This window comes from Furipterus horrens, unplaced genomic scaffold, assembly GCF_987537825.1.
Source record: "Furipterus horrens unplaced genomic scaffold, mFurHor1.1.pri manual_scaffold_1, whole genome shotgun sequence".
NCBI classification, from domain to species: Eukaryota; Metazoa; Chordata; class Mammalia; order Chiroptera; family Furipteridae; genus Furipterus; species Furipterus horrens.
Window position 1 is genome coordinate 64,935,897 of NW_028327171.1, and position 22,813 is coordinate 64,958,709.

The following is a 22,813-nucleotide window of genomic DNA, read 5'->3' on the forward strand; positions in this document are numbered from 1 at the left end:
CCATTAAAAGATCTTTAATGAGTGATCTTCTGTCAGTCTGAATATGAGTTGTTCCAACAGTGACCATCAACCAAGTGCCAATAGCAATAGGTTTGTGGATTGCTATAAATCTTTCTTCTTTAGTTGATTGCAACACTTAATTTTTATTTTTCTATATGTTTCTGTATTAATATATTTGATTCTTTATTTGCCAATCTATGAATGTTGAACTTAAGAAATAAGAACTTTTGGAGAATAAAAATAATTCCAAAAATAACTAATAAGAAGACTCATTTAGATGACATATCAGTAGAAGAGAGTTGGGAAAATTTTTTAAAGTGTAAATTATTTTGTAACTTGGTATAAAAGAATATTTAGTCATTCAAAAATCAATAAGATATTATTATAATAGAAAAATATTGGGATAATTTTACTGTCCTTTTTCTTTGATTGAAATATGAAAATATATGGATTTTTTAGTTAAGAATATTAGCAACATCATTCACTGACAAAGTATATTGGTGGTAATATGAGGTTGTTTGAAGGAATAAAGATTTGAATAGCATGGACCCACGTATACATGGATAGCTTTTTTAAAAAAAATAATTATTTATTTGTTTGTTTATTTATTTTTAGAGAGAGGGGAAAGGAGAAAGAGAGGGAGAGAGACATCACTATGTGGTTGTCTCTCACTCACGCGCCCCCAAATGGGGACCTGACGTGCAACCTAGTCATGTGCCCTGACTGGGAATCGGACCAGCGACACTTGGCTCGCAGGCTGACGCTCAATCCCCTGAGCCACAGCAGCCAGGGTCTTACATGGATAGCTTTTTAAAAAATAAGTATATTTTTAAAGTTTTTGAAGATTTGTAACAATTTGACAAAAGCTGTGGAGGAACCACATAGCCCAGAAATTCAAAAACATTTAAAAGTTAGGTGTGTCATGAATGCATAATATATATGTATTTATTTTCTCTTCCTTATGGTTTTCTTAATATTTCTTTTCTCTGGCTTGCTTCTATTGCAAGAATACAGTATATAATACACATAATTTATAAAATATATGTTGATTGACTACCTACATTGTCAGTAAATCTTCCATTAAACAGTAGGTTATTAGTAGCTAAGTTTTGGGGAGTCAAAAGTTAAATTTGACTGAGCAGGGCATCTGCACTCCTAACCCCTGTATTGTTCAAGGGACAGCTGTATTTTTGTAGTCTCCAAAAACTAGGTTTTAAAGGAGCCAGGATTGTGTTGTTGTACCATCATATTCCTGTATTCCTCCTCCATTAATACCTCTGTGAGCCTGAGAAAGTATAAACAGTGAAGTTAGAGGCTTTAGCTTATATACTCTGTTTCTGGCATTTGGATGTAAAGGGTACATATTGTTCACGAATAAAGTATTCTTCCTATATATCATAAATGGAAAGAGAAACAAAAGCAGTACCTTCATAGTGTAGAAGAAGCATATAATTTAAGTCTTGGCCAGACACCAAAAATTTAGCTAGAATCTTTGTACATAAAACAGCACAGAAGCTTAAAATTAGAAAGATAAATTTAGTTATGTACATGTGAACAGTAAAAGGAACCAAGGATAATCTACCTTATGTGTATATGGGCAAAGGCCAAGGCTAGATACTCTTCCCATTGTTTAAACTTGGTAGAATCATGCAGCTTATTCACTGCAATAGCCTCAAGTGTCCTTGTTTACATAGATAACAGTATGATCATAATGTACTTGAAGCTTTGCAACATCATAAATCTGGTTATAAGCATTTTCTCTTTCCAACCATAAGTTAATGGCTGCTGTCTTTTGTGAAATAGTCAAGTTAGTTTCTCCTTTATTGTTGGATACTTCATTTTTCCTCAGTATTTGCTTATCATCAACAATGGTTATGTATAGACAACTATCTGTATTTTGCAGTTTCCTTTTTTTGTATTCATAGAAGAAATTTCAAGGAGAAGAAACATTTTCAGATCTTCAACCTCACCACATGATATTCACACTTTGATGCAGAATGTTGTTTAGCCTATAGACAGCCATTGCTCTCTGTGCATTTCTCTTTTTTAATTGACTTATTTTAAGGGGAAAGGGAAGGCAGACAGATGTGACCACTCTTATATTTGACTCATTATGTTCTTAATTATGATACACATAGAGAAATGTTATGTACGACTCACTCATTACTTGAATAAGAAATAGGGTGAAGTCACAGGGATATGCTACAGAGCAAAACGTAAGCACACATGTATCTATAATTTTAATTTTCATGTGAAATTTAAACAATGGATAGACTATGAAAAGTTACCAAATTTACAACATTTTCTACTTGGGGAAAAAAAAACCTAAAGTACATTGTGAGTGTTTAGCAAAACTCTTAACATTCCCTGCTGGCTGGAGATGCTAACAGATGCTTGGATGAAATGTATGCTTCAAGTTTAATTACCTAGATAATTGTCATAACCATTTAGTTGCTTTTCCTATTTAGCTCAATCTATACAGATAATGTGCAATTAATGAGAATTAGCACTGCCAAATTATTGGGAACATGAGTTATAAAAATGTGATGCCTTATGGTCCAGATTAAATTGTGTAAGCACTCAACCAGTAATTATGTCTCTTTAACAAATTGTGATAGAGACTACAACATAGTTCTCTTCTAGGGTGTTTCAGGAGAGCAGGGCATTCAAATTTGGGAACTGAGAGGTATATTCACAGTGGGGGTGATCTGGTATTATATCCTGAGAAAAGTTGGACTAAAGCTGCCTTTAAAAACTTCACAGTAAAGTGTACTCATTTAGGCATACAGTTCTATGAATTTTGACAAATTCACAGTCATGTAACCACCACCATGATCAAGATCAAGATCATTTCCGTCAATCACAGAAACTGCCTTGTGCTGCCCCCTTTATTTTCAACCTCATTCCCCGCTCCTACTCCCTGGCAACCACTGTACATAGTTTGTCTTTTCCAAACATTATATAAATGGAATCATAAAGTTTGTAGCCTTTTAAATATGGCTTCTTTCACTTTGCTTCATGCATTTAAAATTTATCCATGTTCGTCCTTATATCAATGGAATGTTATGGATGAATGGTATTCTGTGTATGGATATACCAAAGTTTGTTTATCCATTCACCAGTTGGAAAACATATGTTTTGTTCACAGTATTTGATATCTGTCACTGAATAAAGCCAGCAAAAATATTTGCATGCAGATTTTTTTGTAAATATAAGTTTTTATTTCACTTGTATTAATACCTATCAGTGAGATTGCTGGGTCATATTGTAAATGTATGTTTAACTTGAAAAATTATGTTGATGGTGTCTGCCTTTTTATTAAAGGTATTTACATCTTTTAATTTAATTTAATTTACATCTATAAAGTTGGGTTTAAATTTATCATTTTGCTATTTTGTTTTTGTTTTGTTGCATCTGTTCTTTGTTTCCATTTTTCTCATTGCCTGTCTTCTTTTATATAAATTGAGTAGTCTTATGCTTCCACTTTATCTCTTTTGTGGGTTTATTATCTATAACTCTTTAAAAAATATTTTAGGTGTTTTTTAGGGATTGGTGTTATAATCTTTAATTTATCACAGTCTACCTTCAAGTGAATTTTACCATATAACAAAAATTATATAGTAACATAATTGCATTTCTTCCGTTATAGCTGTTGTTTTGTTGTTGGTATACATTTTACTTGTACATATGCTAAAAATTTCATAATATAATTAATATTTTTAAAGAGTCAAGCTATTAAAGAGATTAAAAACAATTAGGAAAATTAATATATCCACTTAGTTATCATTTCTAGTGGACTGCTAAACCTTATTAGATGTATAATTTCATGTGGTATAATATATCTTGACTAATGGAGTATTTTTAAGTTTTTTTAAATTTTTATTTCTGGAGTGTAGGTGTGCTGGTTGTGAATTTTTTCAGACTTTTGTGTCTGAAAAGATTTATGATACCTTCATTTTAAAAGATAATTTATCTGGGTACTAGAATTCTAGTTTGACTTCTTCTTCTTCTTCTTCTTTTTTTTTTTTTTTACTTTGACTACTTTAAAGATGTTGCTATACTGTTTTCTACCATGCATTTTTCCTAATGAGAAATCTGTTACCATCTTTCCTTTGTTCCTGTGGAGAAAATATGCCATATTTCTTTGGCTGGTTAGATTTTTTCATTACTCATATTAAATAGATTGGTTATCATGTGACTTGTAATTTTATTCATACCTCTTGTGTTTGAAGTTTGTTGATTTTCTTGGGCCAGTCGGCTTATAGATTTCATCAAATTTGATATAAAATTTTAACTATTTTTTAAAATATCTTTTTTGTGTTCCTTATTTTCTCCTCTCTCTTTGGTGACTCTAATCTTAAGTTTATTAGGCTGCTTGAAATTGTCTCACAGCTCACTGATGGTCTGTTAATTTTTAAATTTATTTTCCTATTTTATTTCATTTTAAATATATTTTGTTACTATATTTTTAAGGCCATTGTTCTTTTCTTCTATATTGTCTAATGTAACGTGAATCTCATCCAAGTTATTAAAAAAATTGTTACTTTTACTGATTTTAGAGAGAGGGGAAGAGAGGGAGAAAGAGAGGGAGAGAAACATCAATGTGAGAGAGAAACGTCAATCAGTTGCCTCTCATATGCATTCCAACTGTGGACCACCGCTGCAGCCTAGACATGTACCCTGACTGGGAATCAGACACGCGACCTTTTGGTTTATGGATGACGCCCAAGCAACTGAGCCACACCAGCCAGGGCCAGGGTACTTTTCATATTATATATTGTAGTTTTCACCTCTGGAGCTTTGAGTTAGATTTTTTAAATCTCTTATGTCTCTCCTCATCTATTTGAATACATGGAGTTATAATAATTCTTTCAGTATCCTTTCCTGCTGGTTCTTATATCTTTGCTAGCTCTGGGTTTGTTTCAATTGGTTGACCATCACATTGGGTCCATTTTCCTACTTCTTTGCATGCTTGGAAATTCTTGATTACATACATGCCAGATATTGTGTATTTTATCATATTGAATAATTCAGGCTTATTCTCAAGATGCTGTTAAGTTACCTACAAACAAGTTGATTCTTTCAGGTACTGCTTTTAAGATTTATTAGGTAGGCCTGGAGTAGTGCTCAGTTTAGGAATTATCATTCCTACTGCTGAGGCAAGACCTATTTATGCATTTGACAGTGACCTGTGAGTTATTGGTTTTTCCCATCTGGTAGGTGGGAACAGGTACCTGTGTTAGTGCTGGAAACCTAATCTTAGGTAACATTTTAAAAAGAATATTAGATGCACAGATGTGCTGATATGTTGTACGAAAGCCATGGGGAGAATTTTCAAATGAGAAAAAATATGTATTTCTTGTAATTTGGTATAATATTTCAGTTAAAAAATAATAATTGTAATTGAATTTTAGAGTGTTTTGTTATCACTGGATTTTTACATTTTATTTTATTAAAGTTTATACTTTATCAATGTAATGTGCTGATTTCTGCTAATTTGTGATAAGAAAAGCATTAAAATGTAATATTAACTTCTTTTGAAAATTAAAAAAACATAATATTTTTATCCCATGGTAAATCAATGTATACCAGAGATTTTTAAATAAATTATAGGTTTTTCAAAATCTTTTTTATTGCATGGGAAGAAGGAAGTATTAATGACATAGACTAAATTATGTCAAAGTAAGAGTCATGACAGTAGGACTAGATAGGCTTTTCACAACATAAAAACAAACAAACTTGATTTTTCTCCTATGTATTGGTGAAATTTAACTTTGTAAGTATTATGAACCTGCCTAAACTGTTTGCAATGCTTGTAGAAGCTTTGTACAGTGTGGAACACTTAATTAAAGATATACATTTAGTATATTACTAATTGAAGATATTTTGATAGTAACAGGGCTAAGAGCTTTTATATTATTGTAGAAAAGAAAATTATCCATGGCCAGTTGGGTCAGTTGGTCGAAGCATTGTCCCGTGCACCAGAAGTTTGCAAGTTTGATCCATGGCAAGGGCACATACCAAGGATGTGAGTTTGAACCCCAGTTGAAATTCATACAGGAGGCAACCAGTCTATGTTTCTCTCACATCAATGTCTCTCTTTCTCTCTCTCTCTCACATGTATGCATGCTCCCTTCCTCTCTGTCTAAAATCAATAATCAGTGGAAGAAAAATATATCCTTGGGTGAGGATTTAAAACATAAAAAGCTTGCCCTGGCTGGGTTGCTTAGTTGGTTGCAGTTGGTTGCATTTGGTTGGTTGCATTTGGTGTTCTGAACACCAAAATGTTGCAGGTTCAATTCCAGGTCATGGTACATATCTATGTTCTGGGTTCAATCCCAGGGTGGGGAGCATGGGGGAAGAACCTGACTGACATTTCTTGCTCACATCTGTGCCTCTCTCTCTCTCTTTCTCTCCTCCCTCTCCCTCTTCCCCATCCTCTCTTCTCTCAAATCAATAATAAAATATCCTTGGATGAATTTTGAAAAAAAAAAAAAAGAAAAGCATACTTATTCTAATATTATATATTACAAATATGTAAATAGCAGTATTATTTAATGGCTGATGTAATTTATCCATTAGTAAGTTTAATGACACACTTGTCCTACTATGGCAAGCCAAGCAATGAGGTGGAGGGAGATCCAGAACACTGAAGGCACATTCAGTGACTGAGGGATGTAGCAGGATAAATAATTTATATATATATATATATATATATATATATATATATATATATATATAAATTTTGGGGGGTAGTAAAGTTATTCCTCTAGTTATTTCTTAATAATGGAGAAAGATGAGTCTGATTTTTCAACTATATTCTGATCTCTAATAATGTAATAAAAATATATTTTTGCTAACATCAAAAAAAATCTTAGGAGATAAAGTGCTATCATTTTATTGTACATTTACAGTACTGCGATAGTATTAAAATTAAAATTCTAACATGCCTTTATTATTTTAAATGTATAGTATAGTATTTTATATCAGTTTTTATAATTAAAGATGAACGTCTGTATTTTATTACTTTCAAACACATTAGCAGAAATAAAAAAATTTAATTGAATAAGTTAGCCTGAAAATTCTGTTGAATATTAAAAAAAAATAAACTTAGACTTCCGGCCACGATGGAGGCTTAGACGGACACGCTAGGTCTCCCTCTACAACTATAGAGGAATACAACTACTTCAAAACAAAGGATAACTAGAAATTCCAGAAAATAAAACTACACGGAAGTCCAACATATGAAGTTATAAACCAGCGGTGCCATTTGGGCAGGTAAGAGTTAAAGAGGGCAGTGCTGTTTGCGGTTGCACCCAGAGCGGCGGGAGGCGAGGAATCCCGGCTGCGCAAGCCCCTGGCGGTGCGCGACCCCAGCGAGGAATCCCGGCGACCAAGCCCCTGCCGGTGCGCGACTCCGGCGCTGGGGAGAGCGGCCGCCGCATCGCCTTGAACAGTGAGGCCCAGGGGGGCGGGAGGACGGATCCCGGTCTCCTAGCTGAATAACTGTGTGAATCCATCTTGGACCCCCGCCCCCAAAGAAAGCACCACAGGGCTGCGAAATAGGTCGCGGACAGGCAGGCGCCGGTCGCTAATTTGTGACGCGTACACAGGCACTGCCCCCGACAGCCAGCCCAAGAAAACAAAACGCATCTGTCAAAATGAGACAGGCAACTATAGAAATCCCGGTGGCACAGCTCACCAGGCAGCAGATAGAGAACCTGACAGATGAACAGATAAGAAACCTGTCAGAGGCTCAGTTCTGGGCCATTGTTATCAGGTGGCTTACAGAATTCACAAAAGAGCAGGAAAAAGATATGAAAGAAGCGAAAAACTTTCATAACGAAAGGAACAAAACCGCATACGAGACAGAAGGAAAGGAAATAAAATCCAGAGTTCATTTCAACAAACTGGAATATGGAGAAGGAACAAGCAGTCAACCAATGCAGCGAGAGGAAATAGGAAGCAACAATGAGAGGATCAGAAACCTCTGGGACAGCTATAAAAGGCCCAACATAAGAATCATTGGTTTGCCAGAGAATGAGGAAGATGAACTAGAACTTGAAAAATTGAGTGAAAATATAATAAAGGAGAACTTCCCAGACTTGGGGAAGGGAATAGACTTGCAGGTCCAGGAAGCAAGGAGTGTTCCCAAGAGACTGGACCCAGGGAGAACCACTCCAAGACACATTATAATCAAAATGTCAAAAATTAAAGATAAAGAGAGAATCTTAAAAGCAGCAAGAGAGAAGAAAAGAATTATGTACAAAGGGGTCCCAATTAGACTATCAGCTGACTTCTCAAGGGAAACCCTACAGGCAAGAAGAGACTGGCAAGAAATATTCAAAGTAATGAAAATCCAAAACCTACAACCACGAATACTCTATCCAGCGAAATTGTCATTCAGAATAGAAGGACAGAGAAAGTGTTTCCAGGACAAAATAAAACTGAAAGAGTTCATTAGATCCAAACCACTGTTATATGAGATGTTAAAGGGACTGGTTTAAAAAAAAAACAGAAGCTAGGGAGATGAAACAAAGGCAAACTAAATAGGCAACGAGAGTGGAAGAGGAACTGTGGGTACGGGAAGCATATTGGGGGGAGGTCAACAGGGAGGGGGAATGGGGAAAGGGAGGGAGATGATATAGGAATTGGGGATCAAGGTAGGAGGGAATGGAATAGACGGAGAGAGGTTGGGAGGAACTGTATGCACAACTAATGGACATAATCTAAAAGGGGGGGACAACTGGAGGGAGGGGGGCCACCGGGTGGAGGGGAGCAGAGGGAAGGGAAATTGGCACAAATGTAATAATTTAATCAATAAAACACATTAAATCTGAAAAAAAAATAATAAACTTATTCGATGATGTATTAGCCAAGCTAGAAGAGAGGGAGCAATGTGTCTCTTGAACAAGAGAAGTGCTTATGACAACTAAAGGTGCACTACCAGCACCTATGAAGTTGACCTGCCCCTTTTTTCTTGACTGTTCCGATTGCTGATATAGGAAATTTCTACTTATAACTACCATTTTTTCTTTAACCTCCTTTCCTGAACTTTTGTCAGTCTTTTTTATTCTAATTAATTACTTTGTTGGAAGGTTTTCAAGATATTAACAGGAAGAGAACTAGATAAGATGCTTGATTTACCACAGTGACTTGACTTCTCAAAAATTTTCAGTTACTCACTACACAATCTCTCAAGATATAGGATACTTTACACATTATTATTTCCATTTTAGTAGGTGGTGAAGATAATTGACTTAATCATTTTGTCAACATTTGTCTATGCAGTTCAGCGGTAGAAGAGGTGGCCTAGCCACTGAGCTGAGTTCCGGTTTCAGTATTTCAGTATCCAATAGTATCTCCCATAGTTTGTAAATATTCCAATGAAGCAAGAAAGAGAGAAGCTGAAACAGTCTTTCTTTCCCCATAAACATTGTGTCTACCTCCCCCAGCAGAGCCCAGTAACAGAGTGGAAATCATCATATAGGTTTGTTTCAACTCCCTGCGTTTGGAAAACTAATTAGTTATAAGCATAAAATATTATAATATTTATGAGAAAAAAGAAACTTTGTTGTTTTACTAATAGTTATTTTTTCATTTCTCTTTTCTCTCTCTCATAGACCACTATTCTGCAGGTATGATTTTGTACTGGAAGAAAACAAAGAAGTATTTCTCAATCCATGTACTTGCAAACCAGAGGAAATATAACATACCTTCTTTCATCAATTCTAACAACTTGTCTGTGAATTAAATAAGTTGTAAATGGGAACAATATAATCAGTATTTCTTTTAGAATGTATTGTTCAATCTGGAACTCAGATATTTCTAAATTTTTTAAGAATCAAAATATATAAACATTAAAAATATATATGGTAAACCATTCTGAATGCATTCTAAAAGCTGTTTATTTCTGTTTATCTCAATCAACTGTTTACCATTGAATGTTTCCCTTAATTCTTATCATTAACAGATAATATATCTTTAGAAAAAAGAGAAGCTTATTGCTTCAATACACTGTCAAACAGTCTCCATTTCTCAGACTGTGGTGGTAAAATAAATGAATATTTTTTAATTGCAAATTTATTACTTGGAGAAGCCACTTGGGTTCATGTAAATTTTATAAACATAAATACCCTTTCTCTTTAGTGATCTACTTAGCATTTTTGTAATGCTTTGTAGATAAAAATTTTTGTTTCTATGGAGCATAATAATCTATGGGTCTATAATGCTTAAGGTCAAATCTTGGGTCCACTGCTACTAATGGTGTTATCATGAGTAACTAAATTTACCTCACCATGTTCAGAATTTTTGTGAAGACTGACTTAATACTTTGACTAGTGTCTGCCTATATCAATAACAGTAAAAATAACGACAGATAACACATAAATCATTGTCTTTTTTTTTCATTTAATCATTACAAAAACCCTATGAGGTTGACTTTGTGATCTCCACTGAAGAAGAAACTGAGGCACAAGAATGTTAACTAAGTTAGCTAGGATCATGCACAAAAGGAGAATTGAAATCGAAGACGTCTGGTCCTTGTGTCTGTGTTTTTAAACCCTGTAATCTGTTCTCTACAGTTCACTACATGTCAGTAGCTATATTTACAAATATTATTACAGTCAACATAATCTAAATGTCCTTGGCATTGTTCTTTTACCTGTTCAGTCCAGGAGTTCCTGGGCCTCTGATTCCTCTCACTATATCTGAATGTTCCCAAGGTTTGTTCTATGTATGTTTCTAAACCAATCTGTCAGCTGAGTCAGTCTGCATGCTTTTGAATTCCTCCTGTATTAGGAGGAACTGCTGGTGCTGCCTTCACAAAATACCACAGACAGGGTTGCCTAAACAAATAAATTTATTTTCTCCATGTTCTGGTGGCTAGAAACCCAAGATCAAGATGTCAGCAGGTTTGGATTTTTCTAAGGCCTCTTTCCTTGACTTACAGATAGCCACCTTCTAGGTGTGTTCTCATATGGTCTTTCCTCTATGCATGGTGTCTCTCTGGTGTGCTCAAATTTCCTCTTCTTATAAGTACACCAGTCAGATTGGAGTAGGGCCCACCCTAATGAACTCTTTAATTTAGTCACCTCTTTAAAGGCCTGTCTCCAAATGCAGTCATATTCTGAAGTACTGGTGGTGAGGGCCTTAGCATATGAATTGGGAGGGGGGGGGGGACACAATTCAGCCCATAACATTTGTCATGACTCATTAGCTTCACAATGATGAGTTTTGCTTAATAAGCCATTTGAAGGTGAATTGGGGTCCTTGTTGGCGCCTACCTGGAAAGCATTCATCTACAAAGACCCTTGATATATTGGATGTTTGTCCACTTATGCAGAGACAGGCAGAAGCTAGTTCTCTCTTTGCACCAGGATTTAAGCAAGGCTGCCCGCACCCCTACTGTCTGACATTCACTTTTAAAAAATAACCCCTTCAGTTTTTGCTACAGTCCTTCACTCCACAGGTCTCTGACTCCATTCCACAGAGATATCTTCTCTCTCCCCTCCGTCACTTTAGCATTTGCTCACAAACTTCCCACATTCTTAAGCAAAACTATAAACCCTTTTATAATTTCACTTTTCCAATCCCCGCCCCCACAATTAATGTGGCAGATATCTCCAGAAACTGTTGAATCTCAGTTGGTGACATTAAAGACATTTAAAATTAAATAAAATGCACTATACATGTGTTTCCAGGAGCAAAAATCCTGCTTCAGTCTTTCTGACTGCTTAGAGCTTCTGGATGAAGGAGAAACAATAGCCAACTTGTTTCACAGCTTACTAAATGACCCCATAACCCTCCTTATAAAACTTTCTTGCCACAGGTGATCGAATCTTTCAAGGATAACTCAAAGACAAATACTGATAAAATGTGTTTAGGTTTTTATATTACAATATCTTCCCCAGTATCCTACTTCCTTACACATTTTTGTTTCAGGATAAAGTTTACCAAGGAAAGGGAGCCTGTGGAGTGTGTCTTGGTTGTGAGGGAAATGAACTCCTCTGACACTCAAGTTTATGGCCTTCAAGGAAATTTTTAATCTTTATTTTTTTCAAATTTGTGGAAATCATAGATCAAAAATTGAAGTAAGAAGAAAAAGATGTGTGTTTCAGAGGATCACAAGGAAACACAGGCATTCTATTGCAATTATCTGGTCCAACAACAACAAAAAATAGCTATTATGCACAAGATATGTTATTCCAGGCTGCTCTGAAGACATAATGTTCTAGGTCAGATACAGAAGAAGCAGAGAGATGAGATGTTTAAATTATTTAACCTTCAGAATGTCTTCTTGGCATAGATCACAGAATTGTACTCCTTGTTTTTAAAAGTTCCATCAACAATGTAGTTTGAGGATTTTAGGTCAAGATAGTGGAATGGGTAAATGCTGTACTAATCTCCTTGCATGACCACATTAAAATGAAAACTACATTATGGAACAACCTCTCCTGAGAACCACCTAAGGTTATAAAGAATAAGCCATGTCGAGACTGGTAGATGGAGTGGGGATGCAAAGCAGGCTAGTCCCACACCCATGTGTGGTGGCTAAGAAGCAGGAGAGATCTTGGCTGCAGAGGTCTCCATGGAGGAGAAAGGGGAACTAGCTGCAAACTGGGTTTCCTAACCTGGAGTACCAGTGCCAAGAGGAGAAGTCTCCACAAAAGCTGGCTGTGAAAGGTGAGACAGAGGGCTGCTATAGACCCAGGTGTCTATAAATACTAGCTTAAGCTCCAGAGAAGGGGCAGCAGCTCAAAAAACACCAGCAATGTAAGGGGAGAAACTGAATTGTTTGGCTTTAAGGCAAGGGCTGGAGGCACAGTTCTCTCTGAACTAAAGTGCTGGCAGGTGCCATTGTTTCTTGATGATCCCTCCTCGCACATACAGATGGCAGGTGCAGGCGAACACCAAATCTGATTCTCCATTAACCTGGCTAACGCTGCTCTCACCCCACCCTGGTGATACTCATCCAATTCACCTGCCTGGCCCAAGCCTTTTTCAGAAGCTAACTCACAGAAGTGGGAGGCCTGGGCCTACACTGCAGACCGTCCTAAAATCTATTAAAGGTTAACAAACCCCAAACGAGCAGTCCTGTAACTCTTGCCAAGTGGCCTCCAGACTGACACTATTGGCAGCCAGCTATAGTTTACAGCATAACCACATCCAGGCACCTTCAAGCCTAGCATAGGTAGCTCCCAAGCAAAGATCAATTTATAGCTCTTGTTAGATGACCCCAGAACAGGCACAGACTGCAGCTAACCTTAGCCTGCACCAGAGCCCTTCCCAAGAGGCCCCAAAACCAATACCTAGGGGCCAGCTTCAGACCACACCAGAGCATCATCCAGTAAGCTTCACAAACAGCATACCCAAAAGGTGGGCTTGGCAGGCAACAGAGACATGCTAAAGCAAATCCTGTTCTGTGGGGTTATCTCACAAACAACAGCTTGTCTGCCTTAGTCATGGCCAGTCCTCATAGCCAGTCAGCCTGAGGGTCAATTCCACCCACTGATTTTTCCAACAGCAATCAAGGCTCAACAATAGGAGAGCACACACAACCCACACAAGAGACACCCCTGGAGCACCCAGCTCAGGTGATGAGGGTGACTGAGCCACTGGGCCAAACAGGATGCCTACTACATAAGGCTAAGACTGGAGAGGTAGCCGATCGATTAATTACATAGAAACAAACACAGGGAGGCTGCCAACATGAGACAAAGAAACATGACTCAAGGGAAAGAACAGAACAAAACTCCAAAAAAAAGAACTAAACAAAATGGAAGCAGGCAATCTACCAGATGCAGCATTCGAAACACTGGTTATAAGGATGCTCAGTGAACTTAGGGGAAGAATAGATGATATCTGTGAGAACTTCAACCATAACAAAAAGGAAACTTTAAAAAGGAGAAAGAAATTATTAAAAAAAAATAACAGCCAGAAATGAAGAATACAACAACTGAAATGAAGGTTCAAATCAGAGATTTGGGAGACTAGGTGGCAAAAAAACACCCAATAAGAACTGCAAAAAAAAAAAAAGAATTTTACAAAATAAGGGCAGTTTAAGGGACCTCTGGGACAACATCAAGTATATCAACATTTGCATTATAGGGATATAAAAAGGAAAAGAGATGAGAGACTGAAAATCTATTTGAAGAAATGACTGAAAAATTCCCTAATCTGGTAAAAAAAAAAAAAAAAAAAAAAAAAAAAAAAAAGGAATAAACATACAAGTCTAGGAAGCACAGAGAGTCTCAAATAAAATGAACCCAAAGAGGCCCACACCAAGATACATCATAATTAAAACACCAAAGGTTAAAGACAAAGAGAGAATCTTAAAAGCAGTGAGAAAAGCAGTCAGTTAAGACTGTCAGTTGATTTTTTAACAGATATTTTGCAGGCCAGAAGAGATTGGTATGAAGTACTAAAAATAATGAAAAACAAGGACCTACAACCAAGATTACTTTATGCAGTAAGTCTATCATTTAGAATGAAAGAAGTGTTAAAAAAAAAAACTTCCCAGACCAAAAAACCCCCAAAATTGGAGAAGTTCATTGTTCTCAAACCAGTATTACAAAAAAAAAATGTTCAAGGAAATTCTTTAAGAAGAGAGGAAAAATTAAGAATAGGAATAAGGAAATATAATAAAGGGACAAACTCTAACTCACAAAGACAAACACATAATAAAGTTAGTAGATAAACCAACATGAAAGCCAGCATGAAGGTTAAGAGACAAATGTAGAAAGATCTGTGTAATCGCAACAGTAACTTAGACGATGCACACAGACATGCACACACAAAGTAAAACATAATGACAGAACCATAAGTGTGGTGGGGGTGAGTAAAAATGGAATGATTTTAGAATGTGTTTAAACTGAAGCTACCATTAACTTAAAATAAGCTGTTATAAACATAGGTTGTTATACACGGAGCACATGATAACCACAAACCAAAAATGTACAAGAAATTTGCAAAAAATAAAAAGAAAGGAATCCAAACACAGCCCTACAGAAAGTCATCCATCAACATACAAGAGAAGAGAGCAAGGAAATAAAAAAGAAACAGAACTACAAAAAATTAGAAAACAGTTAATAAAATGACAATAAATACATACCCATCAATAATTAATTTAAATGTAAATGAATTAAATGCTGAAATCAAAAGATGGATAAAGAAGTGATATATATTAAATATATATAATGGAAATATTACTCAGCCATAAAAAAGTGACATAAGAGCATTTGTAATATGGTTGGATGGATGTAGAGGGTATTATGCAAAATGCATAATAACATGATTTCAGTTACATGTGGAATCTAATGAACAAAATAAACAAACAAACAAAACAGACTCATAGCTACAGAGAACAAACTGATGGTTGCCAGATGGCAAGAGGTTGAGGGGCTGGGTAAAAAAGGTTAGGGATTAAGAAGTACATACTGGCAGTTAATAGAATAATCATGGGGATGTAAAGTACAGTTTAGGGAGTCAATAATACTGTAATAACAGTATTATATAAATGTCCCACCACTATGCTACATGCTTAAAACTAATATAATATTAGATATCAATGGTAATTGGAAAAAAGAAAAAAAAAACCAAAATTTCAATGTAATTTGATTATTTTAAGTTAATTTTAGGATTTTACTAATTAAATACTATTACTTATTCTATTGATATGTCTTCTTTGTGTTTCCATTGAATAATAAACTTTATATTTAAAACATATATGACTAACAAAGCAACAAATCATACTTTTGCTACCCATAGTAGTAAACTGATATGATGAGTGGAAATAATCAAAGGCCTAATGGATTTTGTTTGTTTTAATAAACTATCCTTCAAAAATAAATTGCATCATCCAGAGAGGCTATAATTTTGTTTTAATTTACTGGATAATTATTTCAGTGTGTGTGTGTGTGTGTGTGTGTGTGTGTGTGTGTGTGTCCAATACAGATGAGGCACAATTATGTAAATGTACTTACTATTAGTTATATTCATAAAAGTGTTTTTGTGAGTCATGACAGGGTTTATACATGAATCCTGTTTGTTAACAGTAATAGCAAACGCACAATGACCTACTTACAATACTATCTATCAGTCTATGTTTTAAGTCTGACTTGCAATGTATTCCTTACAAATGTCTTATAATTATAAACTTTTATTATTCACAGTGACTGAGGGGAGAAAAAGAGAAATGAGTCCTTTGGACAATTGACAGGACTTAAAAAATAGGTTTTATTGTGTTTTGATTATCTACTGAGTATATAACAGGCATTATGTAAGTTTCTGTGAATAGATAAATGGATGGGTGGGTCAAGAGGTAATCAAATCCTCTGGAGAAGTATAGGGAAGAAGGGAAAACCTGGCTCACATGCTGTGAGGTGGCTAGTGAGTGCCAGTCAGCTGCCGTGGAACTTACTGAATGTGACCATCCCAGAAAATTTCCAGACACATGCTTTTAGGACCTGAGGATAAAGAAACTCCTAAAAGTTACCAAATACCTGAGTCCTAATCTGACAATACAACCTGCTTCTCCAGGTGGCATAAACAACATTATCAGAAAATAATAGGGGAATGAAATTGGGGTTAGGAAATATAGGACTTCAAATCACAGATGACATTTTTATTCACAATTTCTTTTTTTCCTAGGAACATGTGCTACACGAAAAAAAAAAAAAAAGAAATATGGGAGGGAGGCGAACAGCTGGTTATGCAGATGGTGTTGAATTGAATTTGGATTTCTGTATTATGGCTTAAGTTTCTGGAATCCTAGGCTCTTGGCTAAGATTTGAATTATACCTCCCAGGGACATGGAAGAATGTGTTTGCATGTAGACTAGCAATAATGATTAAAGTGTTTTACGTGTAACATAATATTACAGAAAGTGTTTGAAGGTTCAAAGCAACAGATCATTCACCCAGATTCACCAGGACTCTATAGAATACTCTTCCAGCTTTCCTGCTTTATCCCCGCTGGTTCCTTCCAGTTCTTAATTCGTAATTTGCTCTCACACCTTTCTTCTTTCTTGGACCCTTTCTTGGGTTTTTTTCATGGTTATCTCTCCCAGGCTCATTTCTTCCTTTGCTTTTGCCTCCTCTTCTCTTTCCTAGAGATGGCATTTTACATCTCTGTGAGAGCACTGGGTATAAAATGCTTTGTTTACTTATCTGTATCCATCACTATAATGTGATTTTCCTGAGACTAGGAAATTTTGTATCATATGTGTTTGTATTTTCAAGGTTTAGGTGAATGACTGGCCTGTTTCAGGGGCTCCATAAATATTTGTTGAATGATAAATTCAGAATTAAATAAATGAAGCAGTAAGTTTTTAGCTTACTTGGGTAAGAGTGGGCAGAGACCAGTGTGTGCAGACTATTCAGAAGAACAAAATGTTAGAAGTGGTTCTGGTTAGAGATCAGAGAGCTCTCCTAGTAAAACAAATGTAAGATTATCTGTGTCTTAAGCTCTTACTTCTAAGAATGTAATAAAACCAGATTTTAATATTAGATGATGTTAGTCAAATGTAGTGTTTAAGAATAATTTTCATTTAGAACTGAATTAAAAAAAAATCTTCCACGTGTATCATTAAGGTATTAAAATATCCATTAACACTCTAGATACATTATAAATTTTAGTTCTTTCCTTAGTAACTCTCTGGATAAAGAGACCATTTGAAGTTTTTTTGTTTTGTTTTGTTTTGTTTTAAGTCTACTGCAGGTATAGATTCTGATATCGCTGGATTTGCTGGTTGAAGTTGTCAGGGTTTTCAAAGGGCTTTTCACTCCCCAAAATTTGATAGTGTTGCATTATCCTGTAACCCTTGACAGAGATACTTAATTGGGAAAACGTCTTTCTAGATGAGGGTTCTCAAAGTGAATAACAAATGAAGAATTAGATAGAGAGTTTACTCTTAGCAAAACACTCTTTAAGTAGGGAGATATGGGATAAGAGAGTGAGAAAGAGAGGGAATTAAACTTTACTAAGAATATATTTTATTTTAATGATCAAACTAAATGTATTCTCAGAACCACATGACCTAAGACACTGACCCAATAAACTTTCATTATAAAAGACAACATACAGTTCCTGTTAAATAGTGAGTTATTGAACATAGGGACAATCTTATTTTAACCTTTTTTTTCCTCACAGCCTATATCCAAAAATAACTTAATCAATTTCTAGTCTTGTATACAGACATGGTTTTTAATATAAGGAAAAAAAAATTACTGTGAAGATATTCCAAGGATATGATGATGGCAACCAACAGTGCTGGATTTATCGTTCATTATATCCCTTCCCAATGAACAAGTCAAGAAAATGCACATTTCTTTTTAGCACTGAATAATATATCATTGTTCAGCTGTATCACAGTTTATTTAAGTACTCACCTACTGAAGAACATTTTGACTTCTTCCAAGTTTGGGAAATTATATATAAAACCATTATAAACATCCACGTGTAGGTTTCTGTGTAGACACAAATTTTCAATTTCTTTGAATAAATACCAAGGAGCACAACTGCTGAATCATATGGTAAGAGCATGTTTAGTTTTGTAAGTAACCACCAAACTGTCTTACAAAATGGTTGTACCATTTGCATTGTCACCAGCAATGGATGAGAGTTCCTGTTGCTCCCTCCTCACTCATACTTGGTGTTGTCAGTTCTGTATTTTGGCCATTCCAATGGATGTACAGTGGAATCTCACTGTTGTTTTAATTTGTGTTTCCCTAATGACATGGTGTTCAGCATCTTTTCAGAAGCTTATTTGCCTTTCTAATATCTTCTTTGATGAGGTGTCTGTTAGGTCTTCATTTTTCAATTGAGTCATTTGTTTTCTTAGTGTTCAATTTTAAGGATTTTTTTAAAAATAAGTCATTTTTCACATGTGTCTTTTACCCATATATTTTCCCAGTCTGTGGCTTGTCTCATTCTCTTGGTATTGCCTTTCAAAGAGGAGAAGTTTTTAATTTAATTAAGTTAAATTTATCAATTGTTACTTTCATGGATTATGCCTTTGGTGTTGTATTTAAAAAGTCATGGCTATGTCAAAGGTCACCTAGGATTTTTTTTTTCTGTTATCTTCTAGGCATTTAATAATTTTGCATTTTATATTTGGGTCTATGATCTATTTTGATTTAATTTTTGTGAAGGGCGAGGTCTTTATCTAGATTTCTTTTTTCTTTCTTTTTTTTTTTTTTTTTTTTTTTTGCATGTGGATTCCAATTGTTCCACTACCATCGTGGAAAAGAAAATAATAGCTCACTTTTATTGCCTTTACTCTTTTGTCAAAGATCAGTTGATTATATTTATGTGTCTATTTCCAGAGCTAAGTGTCGCTGGTTCGATCTTCCAGTCAGGGCACATCAGAGAAGGAAAACTCTGACTCCAAAAAACCTCCGCTGCCTTGCGGCATACCTCTTCAGGGGAAAGGCTAAGGGAGTAAACCCCGACAGAAAATCCGGAGCCGGAGTCCCTAAGGCAGTTTGACGTTGTAGTCAACACCGGCAACTCCTGCGGCGGGCGCACCTGAAGCCAAGCTGTATTGACTCCGTCTTTCCCTTGGGCCCTTCAGCTGCGAAGAGAGGGGGGGTCTGCTGCATGGGCAACAGCAGACCCTCCATATCACCCTGCCCAGGCTCTGTAGCTTCAGCTTCACTGGAGAGGACACCCCAGCGTCATCGCAAGATGTCGATTCAACACGGGAGGAGACAGATGCCGTGTCACTCCCGAGTTGGACTGCACAGCCATTCTCGGCGGTGCAGATAGACTCTTAAGAAGCTACACCATCGTCTCTCGAGATGGACGGCTGCCGCCGCCGCCGACGACAACGATGATTTCCAGATTCTCTATTCTGTTCCATTGATCTACTAGTCTATTCTTTTGCCACACCATCTTGATTATTATAGCTTCATAGCAAGACTTAATTTGGGTAATGTCAGTCCTTCAACTTTGTTCATCTTTTCTATATTGTGCTGGCTATTCCTTGATACATTTTTTAGAGTGTATCTCTGAACACTTGCTTTTGCAGTATTAAAATATTTTGCAAACACTCAAGTATTCTTCATGCATCTCCTAGGAAGAAATGGGATTACTGTGTACTTAATTATCTCAATCAGTCACTTCCACAAGAGAAAAGTTCAAATTTCCAAACTCAAGGAAATGAAATTGTATTAGGAAAGCTACCTTATAAACATGTTGCAAAACCATGTGATGCTTGCAGAAATAATGATAATTCCAAGGTGCGGTTGGGAAAGGTTGAATATTAGCTGTAGTGAGGATGTTAGGGAAGGCTTGACTGATAATAGAAATGACTACATTGGTTCTTGATGAATGTTTGAAGATTATTATGTGCAAAGATAGATATATAGAAACAAATGTAGCTTGGTGCTTTGCAGATTATGAGGCAGAAATGGAAGACAGAAGTGATTCAGGCAGTTCAGATGGTCAGATTCTATGAAGTTCTGCATTCTCATAGAGATGGAGTTATTCCAGTCAGGGGCTATTTAACATTCTTGGGTCCAAGGACAGGACATGAGCATACATGTGTTGTTGTTTTTTTTAAATATAGATCTCTTTCCTTACTGGAAAGGTTATGAATAATCTCTCTGCTGGGGTTCTGACATACTGAGGTAGGACAAAAAAGGATGTAAGGTAAGGTAAGGGCAAAAAAGATGGAGAGATTAAGCAAAGGGAGGCATTGAATTTTTGCCACAGCAGCCTGGTAAGAGCAAAAAAAAGTTCATGTTTGGGGAAAATGTGGTCCTCTAATGTGGCATAATTTTCTTTAAAATATGTTGAGACCCCTTCACCCCCTTTTCATCTCTTGGGATGTTTTTAGAGAACTGCTCCCAGGTCTCTACTGTTCACCAATCACGAGGAGGTATGGGAGTAATTTTTTTTTTTTATAATCTGGATAAAAATCTTTCTTCTTTCACATATACACAGGCTTTCTCACTCACTCCTTATTTCCTGCAGTACCATAATCCTTTTGAATTCTCGCAAAGGGTCAAGCTTATAGAAGACAAAGGTCAGAAACAATTCCAGGTTACTATTTTTTTTCCATGAAATTATTTTTGTTCCTCTAAATCAGTGAGTCCCGAATAATTTTGCTCCTAGAGTTTGGGAAGAAGACCTAGCAAAGTAGTGGGGGATAAAAAGAAACCCTAAAAATTAACACCACAATATATTATAATCACTGTGACTGTACCGTGGAGTAGTGGCGGAATGAAAAGAAGGTGACAGTTTCCTAAGGTACTAAAGAGACACAATCCACAGAACATTGTAGCCCTTATCATATTGCATTTAAATTGTTTACTGTGTGGTTTCTCCATTATGTCTCAGTTCATTAAAAGTATTTTCATTAATGTATCCCCAGCTTCTAGAGGATACAAAGCATATAATAAAATTCTACAAATTTTAATAATGTCTTAGTGGTAGCTTATCCTAGTTAATTCCCTGGTTCTGTAAAGCAAAGCTAAGTATAATACATCCTCTTCTATGCTTCCAGGTGTAGTATACACATTTGTACTACAGCATTTGTGATTCTTCTTTGTAATTGTTTGTCTACATCATTTTTTCCTGCATTAGACCAATAGCTGTTCAAAGCCAGAAGACATACTATTTATTTTCATTTGTAATGTTTATTGTTTATCTGATTGTTCAGTATGAGGGTGACATTCATAGTTATGGTAACATAGAGGACAACTGAAGTTATTAAATTTTATGATATGTACCACTGACACCTCAATTCATAAAGAAATTTGACCAATTTATTTAAAGTGAAGAAGTGGGTTTTATATATTAAAAATACATTCATTAAGTTAGTTAAATACTGAGATGCATTTAAACTTTCACCTCCCTGGAACATATATCTAATCAGTACTATTCATTATCCAAAGATGAAAAAAAAATTTTAACTCTCAAACTGTAATAAAGTTTTGTTTCTTTTTTTCTTTTTTAGCTTGACTCTAAACTATAGGAAGAGTTTATTCCTAAATGGGGGAGGGGGGGCAGCACAGGCAAGACTACACCTTTAGAACACAGTTTGGCTTCATCCCCGCTTTGTAATACTTAGGTCCAAGGCCCAAGTTTTCACCTCATTCAGACCTGGGCACCTCAGATCCTTGAGTGCCTGCATTTTCCAAGGTGAACACTGCCTCCTGCCCAGGACCCTCCGCCCCTCCCTCCCAGAGAAGGTGCTCACGTGGGGTGGCCACAGGGCAAGCAGCACTTCTGACTCCTGGTCTTTCAACTTGTTAGATCATCTTTTTTGTTTCATTTACTTCAGTTTCAGTACAGCTGAAATGTTTATGGCTCTCAAACAGAAGCTCTTGATACCAATCCTATACTCTTGACTCAGAGATAGAAATCCAAGCGAAACTGTCTTTTAAAAATCAGATTGACTGGTTCGCAAGAGACACCTTCGTTTTAGCAGTGGTTTTCTCTGGATGAGAGGGATCATGAGCACTTTTTTTTTTTTTTTTTGCTTTGTTTGAATTTACTGATGCTATAATGACTATGTACTATTCTATAAAAGAAAAAGGACTTCATTTGGCGGGGGTGGGGGGCACACTTCTAATTCTTAATACAAAAAAGGTGCTTGAAACCGAGTGTCCTAAGTAGCAGATCCCAGCACACTTTTACAACCTAACTAGTTAAAATTGTGACACATTAAAACTATACTGTATCTTTTAATCATGTGTTGGAAGGCATAAATTATTTTATATCAGATATATAGGTAAACAATATGAGAAGCTAATATTCAATATATTGAAGATAATTTTTACTTCTTAGTAACAAAAACATCCTGGCA

The 22,813-nt window shown here is 35.9% G+C and overlaps 1 protein-coding gene across 1 annotated transcript in view; it reads left to right on the top strand.

Moving 5' to 3' along the window:
• Nucleotides 1-22,813, top strand: part of LIPI (lipase I) — a 58,802-nt gene that overhangs the window by 35,049 nt on the left and 940 nt on the right. The gene's annotated exons all lie outside the window — the stretch shown is intronic.